Source organism: Orycteropus afer, unplaced genomic scaffold (assembly GCF_000298275.1).
Source record: "Orycteropus afer afer isolate SDZICR_OR568_19922 unplaced genomic scaffold, OryAfe1.0 scaffold00124, whole genome shotgun sequence".
In the NCBI taxonomy this organism is placed as follows: domain Eukaryota; kingdom Metazoa; phylum Chordata; class Mammalia; order Tubulidentata; family Orycteropodidae; genus Orycteropus; species Orycteropus afer.
Genome location: NW_006921711.1, coordinates 4643168 through 4653372, shown reverse-complemented (window position 1 = coordinate 4653372; position 10205 = coordinate 4643168). Strand labels below are relative to the sequence as shown.

At 39.3% G+C, this 10205-nt stretch overlaps 1 non-coding gene across 1 annotated transcript; it reads left to right on the top strand.

Moving 5' to 3' along the window:
• The first annotated feature begins 601 nt into the window (after positions 1-601).
• On the top strand, positions 602-708 carry LOC122150341. Its single transcript, XR_006163615.1, has one exon. It is a non-coding gene; the product is annotated as a U6 spliceosomal RNA (small nuclear RNA).
• The last annotated feature ends 9497 nt before the right edge of the window (positions 709-10205 follow it).

The window sequence follows — 10205 nt, the reverse complement described above, 5'->3', positions numbered from 1 at the left end:
ATTTTTGTCTCTGAAATTAGAATGCACTGTACAATAAATGCAATATCATCATTTAATTGACGGGGCTTTTTTTTTCTCTTTATTTTGAAGTGGCATATATAAAAACAGTGCATCTTGCAATCAATGTCATTTTAGATTTGATAAAATACATTATATACATTTGTTTGTATATACACAGAATGTTGTCTGGAAGGATGGCAAGAAACTTGTAAAATAGATTTCTCATAGGGACGGGAACTAGGTATCCAGGTAACAGAGGTGACAGAATTGTTAATGCTTTCTCTTTTGTATCATTAGAATATTAAATCATGTAACTATGTCAACAAATAAAAAATTTGAACAATAAATATAAATAATAAACACAACTGGACTTTAGTTTTCCTGTTGTCGCTGCTTCATATAGATCTGTCACAGTTTTGTATTTGTTCCCAGTAATGGACGTTTTGCAAGGTGGTGCCACATGTGCACGACTTTTTTATCTAAAGATTAACGTGATGTTTGACCTGTCACTAACTCCAACTGACATCATCACTTTCACCCAAGTTTTCTGTCTCTTATAATTCATCAACCAAATCTTTGATGGTTAAAATGAAGTTCAACAGTGCTCGCTTTGGCAGCACATATACTAAAATTAGAACTACACAGAGAAGATTAGCATGGTCCCTGCGCAAGGATGACATGCAAGTTCATGAAACATTCCATATTTTTAAGCCATTCTACTCATCACTTCAGACTCTGCCAGTAATTGCTGAGCCCAGGATCAGCTTCGTGGAACTCCAACACCTGTCCTTCTCTCCCAACACTGGCCTCCACCACTCCCTCCCCATCTGGGAGCCTTGACCTCTCTGAAGGCAAGGTTGCCCTTAGGCTCCCTTCTAATGGGGGAGGTTATCCAAATCTTATTTATAAATTAAAAATGTTCTCACCTCTCCCCTAAAAATTGAACAACATAGCTGTTTCATTCATTGCTTCCATACAGATGAAATTGCTCTATACAGCAAGACATAAATTTATGAGATGTTCTGCTTTTACTAGATTTTGACTTCCAGCAGAACCATCTAGCAGCATTTAGGAAGGTAAGGAGAAAAACATCTCGAAAATAATAATAATAAACAGATTAATTGAACTCAATGCATCTGACAACATTTGAGCTTACACGATAGCTTATACATGGTGTTTTATGATGTAGTTTTGCTAAACCACCAAGACTCAACCACAGTGAATGACTATAAGATGGTAGCAGTCATGCATGTTACTAAAACATCATCATTGTTTAATTCCTGTTAATGATAACATTTAGAAATGCAAATAGGCAAGTTCATAGACCACTCTGAATATTATATACACATAAAAAGTAATAGTAAATCTCAAAGGCAATACCCAGTATGAGTTAAGTCTGTACAACTTGACCAAGGTAAATGAAATCAGTAAAAAGTATTCAAAAATAATAACAAAATAGACAAATCACTGCAAATAACAACAGTAATAACAACCATTTACTTTATTATATATATGATTATATATGCAGGGCACACAAACACGTATACACATGTATATATGTATGCCTATAGATACACCTATACATGTACACCTATATACTCATATATGCCTTCCTATACACATATATGCATAAAATATCCACCTACATAACCACACAGGAGCTCTGCTAGCATAGTGCCTAAGGCACTTAACTGCTAACCAGAAGGCTGGCGATTCAAATCCACCAGCCACTCCTTGGAAGGAAAGTTAGGCAATCTACTTCCGTAGTGATACCGCTTTGGAAACCCAAGGAGGGGTCGCTATGAGTCAGAGTCGACTGACAGCAATGAGTTGTTTGTTGGGTTAGGCACACCCTGGTTTTCTAAGAGATACCTGTGATCTTCAGCACTTTAAAGACAGCTATTGCAGAAGATGTGCCCAGAGCAATATGACGTCTGATTTCTTGACTGCTGCTTCCATTGGTGTCGATTGTGGAACAAGTAATATGAAGTTTTTGACAACTTCAATCTTTTCTCCATTTATCATGATGCTGCTTATTGGTCCAGTTGTGAGGATTTTCCTTTTCTTTATGTTGAGATGTAATCCATACTGCAGATTATTGTCTTTAATATTCATCAGTAAGTGCTTCAAACTATCTTCACTTTCAGCAAGCAAAGTTGTGTCATCTGCACTTCACAGGTTGTTAATGAGTCTTCCTCCAATCCTGATGCCATGTTCTTCTTCCAGCTTTCCAGATTATTTGCTCAGCATACAGATTGAATAAATATGGTGAAAGAATACAATCCTGACACATACCCTTCCTGATTTTAAACCATGCACTATCCCCTTGTTCTGTTTGAATGACAGCCTCCTGGTCTATGTACAGTTTCCTCATAAACACAACTAAGTGTTCTGGAATTCCCATTCTTCTTAATGTTGGCCACAATTTGTTATGATCCACAAAATCAAATGTTTTTTCATAGTCAATAAAACACAAATAAACATCTTTCTGGTATTCTTTGCTTTCAGCCAAGATCCATCTTTTATCAGCAATGATATCCTTCATTTCACGTCCTCTTCTGAATCCAGCTTGCATTTCTGGAAGTTCTCTGTCAATATACTACTGTAAGCATTTTTAAATTATCTTCAGCAAGATTTTATTTGCATGTAATATTAATGATATTGTTTGAAAATTTTCACATTCTGTGGGGTCACCTTTCTTTGGAATGGGTACAAATATGAATCTGTTCCAGTCAGTTGCCCAGGTAGCTAGCTGTCTTCCAAATTTTTTGGCATAGGTGAGTGAGTGCCTCCAGCATGGAATCCATTTGTTGAAACATCTCAAGAGGTATTCTGTCAATTCCTGGAGTCTTGTTCTTCGACAATTCCTTCAGTGCAGCTTCAACTTCCTCCATCAGTACCATTGGTTCTTGATCATATACCACCTCCTGAAATGGATGAACATTGACCAATTCTTTTTGGTACAGTGACTCTGTATATTCCTTCCATCTTCTTTTGATGTTTCCTGCATCATTCAATATATTGTCCATAGAATCTTTCAATATTGCAACTCGAGGCTTGAATTTTTTCTTCAGTTCTTTCAGTTTGAGAAATGCTGAGCGTATTCCTCCTTTTTGGATTTCTAACTCCAGGTGTTTACACATTTCATTATAATAATTGACTTTATCTTCTTGAGCTGCTCTGTCAAATCTTCTATGCAGCTCTTTTATCTTTTCATTTCTTCCACTTGCTTTAGCTACTCTCCATTCAAGGGCAAGTTTCAGAGTCTCTTCAGACATCCATTTTAATCTTTTTTCCTTTCCTGTCTTTTTAATGACCTTTTGCTTTCTTCATGGATGATGTTCTTGATGTCATCCCACAATTTCTCTGGTTTTTGGTCATTGGTGTTCAATGCATCAAATCTATTTTTTTAGATGGTGTCTAAATTCAGGAGGGATATATTCAAGGTCATATTTTGGCTCTCATAGACTTGTTTTAATTGTCTTCAACTTCAACTTCAACTTGCATATGAGGAGTTGATGGTCTGTTCCACAGTCAGCTCCTGGCCTTGTTTTGGCTGAACATATGGAGCTTTTTCCATTGCCTCTTGCCACAGATGTAGTCAATGTGATTCCCGTGTACTCCATCTGTGAAGTCCACATGCATAGGTGTTGTTTGTGCTGTTTAAAAAGGGTATTTGCAATGAATAAGTCATTGGTCTTTCAAAATTCTATCATGTGATCTCCAGCATTATTTCTATCACCAAGACCATATTTTCCAACTACTGGTGATTTTTCTTTGTTTCCACCTTCTACATTTCAATGAGTAGTGATAATCAACACATCTTGATTGCATGTTGGTCAATTTCAGACTGCAGAAGTTGGTAAGAAGCTTCAATTTCCTTGCCTTTGGTTTTGGTGGTTGGTGCATAAATGCGAATAATAGTAGTATTCACTGGTCTTCCTTGTAAGGCTATGGATATTATCCTATCACTGACAGCATTGTACTGCAGGATAGATCTTGAAACATCCTTGGTGATGATGAATGCCACACAAGTCCTTTCAATTTGTCATTCCTGGCATAGTAGATCATATGGTTGTCTGTTTCAAAATGGCCAAAACTAGTCCTTTTTATCTCACTAATGCCTAGGATATTGATCTTTATGTGTTCCATTTCATTTTTAATAACTTCCTATTTTCCTAGATTCATACTTTGTACATTCCATATTCTGATTATTAATGGATGTTTGCAGCTGTTTCTTCCCATTTTGAGTTGTGCCACATCAGCAAATGGAGCTCCCAAAAACTTTACTCCATTGACATCACTAAGGTCAACTCTACTCTGAGGCAGCTCTTCCCCAGTCATATATGGAGTGCCTTCCAACCTGAGGGGCTCATCTTCCAGCACTACGTTGGACTGTATGTCAGGGCTAATGAAGTTTGCTGGTAATATATCAGAAAGTGTTTCACTGCTTGTGGTAGTTAGGTTTGTGTGTCAACTTGACTGGGCCTGGTTGAGTGGCCTGGCAGCTGGTGGTAGTTATTCCCCATGGTGAGACTGGCAATCAACTCCATGGTGGGATCGACCACAAGTAGCTGAGTAGCTGCCTTTGGGATGTGGTCTGCTTCCTATATATAAGGAAAAGCCTTGGGAATGGTCTCTAGACTATGGCACGCTTGGACCCTGCATGTAGCCATGTCATTGCTCAGCAGCCTGTTATGCTCTGCCGACCCTGGGATTTACAATGGATTTAAGTTAAGGGCCTGCCGTGTGGTTTGGTAAGATCGGGACTGTGCTTTTTTGCTTTTCAACCTTGGGGCTTCTCAGCCTCAGCAGCCACAGCTGTTTGAGTGAAGAAACGCCTTTAGCTCCAGTGGACCGGGAGCAGGAGGCAGAGTTGGACCCACGGTTGGAGGCTTTCACCCAGCCCCTAGAGCCTGGAACTTTGAACTTGGACTTAAAGCCTCCAAATTGTAAGAATAAACTCCTATTTGTTAAGGCCATCCACATTTGTGGTAGTTTCTTGTCAGAGCGGCGCTAGGTAACCAGAACACTGCTATTCATAAGATTTTCAATGGCCAGTTCTTTGGGAACTGGAAGGTCCCTTCTTTCATTTGAGTCTGTCTTAGTCTGTAAGCTCCACTGAAACCTTTCCACCATGGGGGACCCTGCTGGTATTTGAAATACAGGTGGCATAGCCTGCAACCTCAGAGCAACATGCAAGCCACCACAGTATGAAAAACTGACAGATGAGTGGTGGAATAGTTTTTCAGCAGTGTTTTATTTAATTTCCATGTACTTATTTTTTTCTCTTCTTTTTCCTGTTGTTTACTTCTAACTTCATACTATTATGATCAGAACAGATGTTTTGTATGATTTCAATCTTTTTAAATTTGTTGAGACCTATTATGTGTCCTAGCACATTGTCTATTCTGGAAAATGATCCATGTACTGTGGAGAAAGTTGTGTATTGTTCTGGAGTGTCATATATGTCCACTAAGGCTGGTGGTTCAAACCCACCAGCCACTCCTCAGAGGGAAGGTTGGGCAATCTACTGCCGTAGTGATACTACCTTGGAAAGCCAAGGAGAGTTCTCTATGAGTTGGGTTCGACTCAATGGCAGTGGTGTTTTTTTTTTTTGTTTTGTTTTGTTTTTTTACATTCCATTGGCTTATGGTTTTATTTAAGTTGTCAAAGTCCTTAGTGATCTTCTTTTTAGATATTCTGTGTATAGTTGAAAGTTGTGTGTTGACATCCACTACTATTATTGTGAAGTAGTCTATTTCTCCTTTCATATTAGGGTTTGTTTCATGTATTTTGATACACTGGTATTGTTGTTGTTGTTGTTATGTGTCTTCGAGTGGAACCCGACTCATAGCGACCCCTCCTTGGGTTTCCGAGGCAGTAACACTATGGAAGTAGATTGCCCTATCTTCTTTCTGAGGAGTGGCTGGTGGGTTTGAACCTCCAGCCTTCTGGTTAGCAGTCAAGTGTATTAGGTGCCTATATATTTATAATGTTGTGTCTTCTTGCTGGATTGACCCTTTTACTATTATGTGATGTCCTTGTTTATCTTTTGTGATAGATTTTCATTTAAAGTCTATTAAATCTGTTATTAGTGTGGCCACCTCTGCTAATTTTTCTTCTTTCATTGCATGGAATATTTTTCTCCATTCTTTCATTTTCAGGTTTTTTTTCTGTTTATGTCTAAGGTGTGCTTCCTGTAAATAGCAAAAGAATGGGTCATGGTTGTTTTTTTTTTTTTAATCTGTGCTGTCATTCTTCACCTTTTGCATGGGGTGTTTAGACCATTATATTTAAGGTTATTACTAAAATGAAGTGTCCAATTCATACATTTTGGTATTTGTGTTTTTAGAGTTTCTTATCTTTTTGTGTTTTTATTCTACTTTTTCTGTTTTTATTTGTATGCGACAGCTTTGTTGCAATGAGATTTTTTGCTTTGTTCTGCTTTCCTTCTGAATGTTTTTCCTTGGTGGTTTCTTAGTGGTTACCACATATATTACATTATACAATTTACAATTGCAACAACATTTAACATATGAACAATATTTAACATCCAACCTTAACATAATAAAGCTATTCCTGATATGATCCTTCTGGCCACATTTCTGTTGGTGTGTCTCCATAACATTGTAAACATATACCAAACCAAACTCACTGCCATTGAGTCAATTTCAACTCATAGCAACCCCCATTGGATTTCTGAGGCTGTAAATGTTTACGGAAGTAGATCGCCCCATTGTCCTTCCATGGAGTGGTGGGTTTGAACAGCTGACATTCTGGTTAGCAGCCAGATGCCCTATCTACTATGCCACCAAAGCTCCTTCTATAACATCAATATACAACCTGAATTGTTAAGTTTACTTTGTGCTTATTTCTTATAAACTTGATATGGTATTGCTTGTGGGATTTAATTATTAAGTTTATTCCCTGAAAATATATTTGGTCCTATGATTTGCTGTATTGTTGTATTATTTGGAGAGATGCCTCTCTCTTATTTATTTATTTTCCCATGTATAGATATGACTATTCAATACTCTTGCCTTTCCCTTTGAAGTATTGTTTTGAGTAACACTTGCAGAGCTGGTCTGGCAGTGGCAAATTCCCAGAGTTTCTCTTTGGTTTGGGAATATCTTGTTTCACCAAAGAGCTCTGGTGGTATAATGGTTAAGGTATTTGGCTGCTAATCAAAATGTTGGTGGTTCAAACCCACCAGCCTTTCTGTGGATGAAAGATGAGGCAGTCTGCTTCCGTAAAGATTTACAGCCTTGGAAACCCAATGGGGATCTCTATGAGTTGGAATCCATCAGTGGCAGTGAATTTGGTTTTGGTTTATCTTGTTTCACTCTTGTTTTTGAATGACAACTTTTCTTGGTAAAGATTCTTGGTTGGCAGTTGTTTTCATTTATTTTATATTGTTCTGGTTACCTAGTGCTGCTCTGACAAGAAATATAGGACAAATGGGATGGCCTTAACAAACAGGAGTTTATTCTTACAATTTGGAGGCTTTAAGTCCGAGTTCAAAGTGCCAGGCTCTAGGGGCTGGGTGAAAGCCCCTCAACCTTGGGGTCCAGCTCTGCTTCCTGCTCCTGGCCCCTTGAAGCTAGAGGCATTTCTTCACTCAGACAGCTGCTGGCTGCTGAGGCTGAGAAGCCCCAAGGTTGAAAAGCAAAAAAAGCACAGTCTCGATCTTACCAAACCACACGGCAGGCCCTTAACTTAAGTCCATTATAAGTCCCAGGGTCAGCAGAGCATGGCAGGCTGCTGAGCAATGACACAGCTACATGCAGGGTCCAAGTGTGCCACAGGCTAGAGACCATTCCTAAGACTTCTCCTTAAATACAGGAAGTAGACCACATCCCAAAGGCAGCTACTCAGCTGCTTGTGGTAGATCCCACCATGGAGTTGATTGCCAGTCTCACCATGGGGAATAACTATCACCAGCTGCCCAGCCACTCAACCAGGCCCAGTCAAGTTGACACACAAACATAACTACCACATATATATACCACTCCATTGTCCTGTCTTCTAGGGTTTCTGTGGAGAAATCCACACTGATTCTTATGAAAGTCCCTTGGTATGTTATATTACATTTTTCTCTTGTTGCTTTCAAAATTCTGTCTTTGTCTTTGTTTTTTATTGGGATGTGGTACAGAGTGCCTGTGGGTGGCAGCTCTTCCTCACCCTTACCTGGATGCTGCCACCATTGGCCCTGGCTTTTCCCTCCAGGTAAGGCGGAGGGAGAGAGCCCCCCCACACACACAGGCAGGAAGGAGGGAAAAGCAAGGCTGATGGCAGCAGGATCCAGGTAAGGGGAGGGCATAGTGGTTTTGAACAGCTAAGGGAGATGAACTTGTCTGTCAGTTTGTCATACTGTGGTGGCTTGCATGTTGCTGTGAGGCTGGAAGCTGTGCCACCAGTGTTTCAAACTCCAGTGGGGTTGCACATGGTGCACAGGTTTCAAAGAAGCTTACAGACTGAGACAGACTCAGAAGAAGGAAGAGGCCATCTACTTCTCAAAGAATTGGCCAGGAAAAACCTTATGAATACCAGAGAAACACTGTCTGATACATTACTGCACAACTTTTTTAATAGCACTGAAACACTGTCTGATACAGTCCTGGAAGACAAGCCCCTTAGGTCAGAAGACACTCAAAATAAGACTGGGAAAGAACTGCCTCATAAGAATAGAACCAACCTTATGATATGGAAAAAAAAAGTAAAGCTTTTGGGACTTCCATTTGCTGATGTGGCATGACTCAAATTGAGGAGAAACAGCTGCAAACATCCACTAATAATTGGAACACATGCGAAGTATGAAACTAGGAAAATTGGAAGTTGTCAGAAATGAAATGGAATGCATAAAGATTGATATCCTAGGCATTAGTGAGCTGAAATGGACCGGTTTTGGCCATTTTGAATCAGACAACCATATGATCTACTATGCTGAGAATGACAATTTGAAGAGAAAAATGTGTGCCATTCATCATCACAAAGAATGTTTTAAGATCTGTCCTGAAGTACAATACTGTCAGTGATAGGATAATATCCATACACTTACCAGGAAGACCAGTTAATACTACTATTATTCAAATTTATGCACCTACCACCAAAGCCAAAGATGAGGAAATTGAAGATTTTTATCAACTTCTACAATCTGAAATTGACAAAACATGCAATCAGGATGTGTTAATTATCACTAGTAACTGGAATGCAAAAGTCAGAAACAAAGAAGAATCACCAGGTAGTTGGAAAATTTGACCTTGGTGATAGAAATAACGTTGGAGACCACATGACAGAATTTTTCAAGACCAATGACTTATTCATTGCAAATACCCTTTTTAAACAATACAAATGATGGCTATACACGTAGGCTTCACCAGATTGAGTACACAGGATTCAGATTAACTACACCTGTGGCAAGAGGTGATGGAAAAGCTCAATATCTTAAGCCAAGAGAAGGTCAGGGGCTGATTGTGGAATAGACCATCAACTTCTCATCTGCAAGTTGAAGTTGAAGTTGAAGACAATTAAAACAAGTCCACGAGGGCCAAAATATGACCTTAAATATATCCATCCTGAATTTAGAGACCATCTAAAGAATAGATTTGATGCATTGAATACCAATGACTGAAAACCAGAGGAACTGTGGGATGACATCAAGAACAAAAGAAAGCACGACCTTCAGTAAGATGGAGGAATAGGCAGAAAACCTACACAGACCCTCCTCAACAAAGGAAAATCAATTGACAGAGATATAGAAGATAATGCTGGAGCCCTGAGCTTTGAAAGGAAGTATATAGAAGTGGATTAAGCACTAACTGGTGGAAAAACCTGAACAAAAACAGTGAGTATGGAGACAGTCGGAGCAGTGGACTGTCAGCTATTCTGACAGGACCAATACCCTGAATATTTCCAAGTGGTGTTGGGACTTGAGAATTGATCTAAAGATTAGCCCTGATTGCCAAGGGCTGCAGGGATGACTGAGCTGGTGGCCTATGACTAGGAAGAGAAACAGCAAGGAGGGAGACAACCTGAGCTGAGGACTTTCGGCTGTCCTGAGGGTGCAACTATTTTGATTGTTTACAAGGGGTGGTCATTTTGGATATTTAAAGTGGTCGATGGCATTGTTGTTGTTGTTGTTAAGTGCCGTCGAGTCATTTTCGACTCATAGAGACCCCATGCACAGCAGAACGAAACACTGC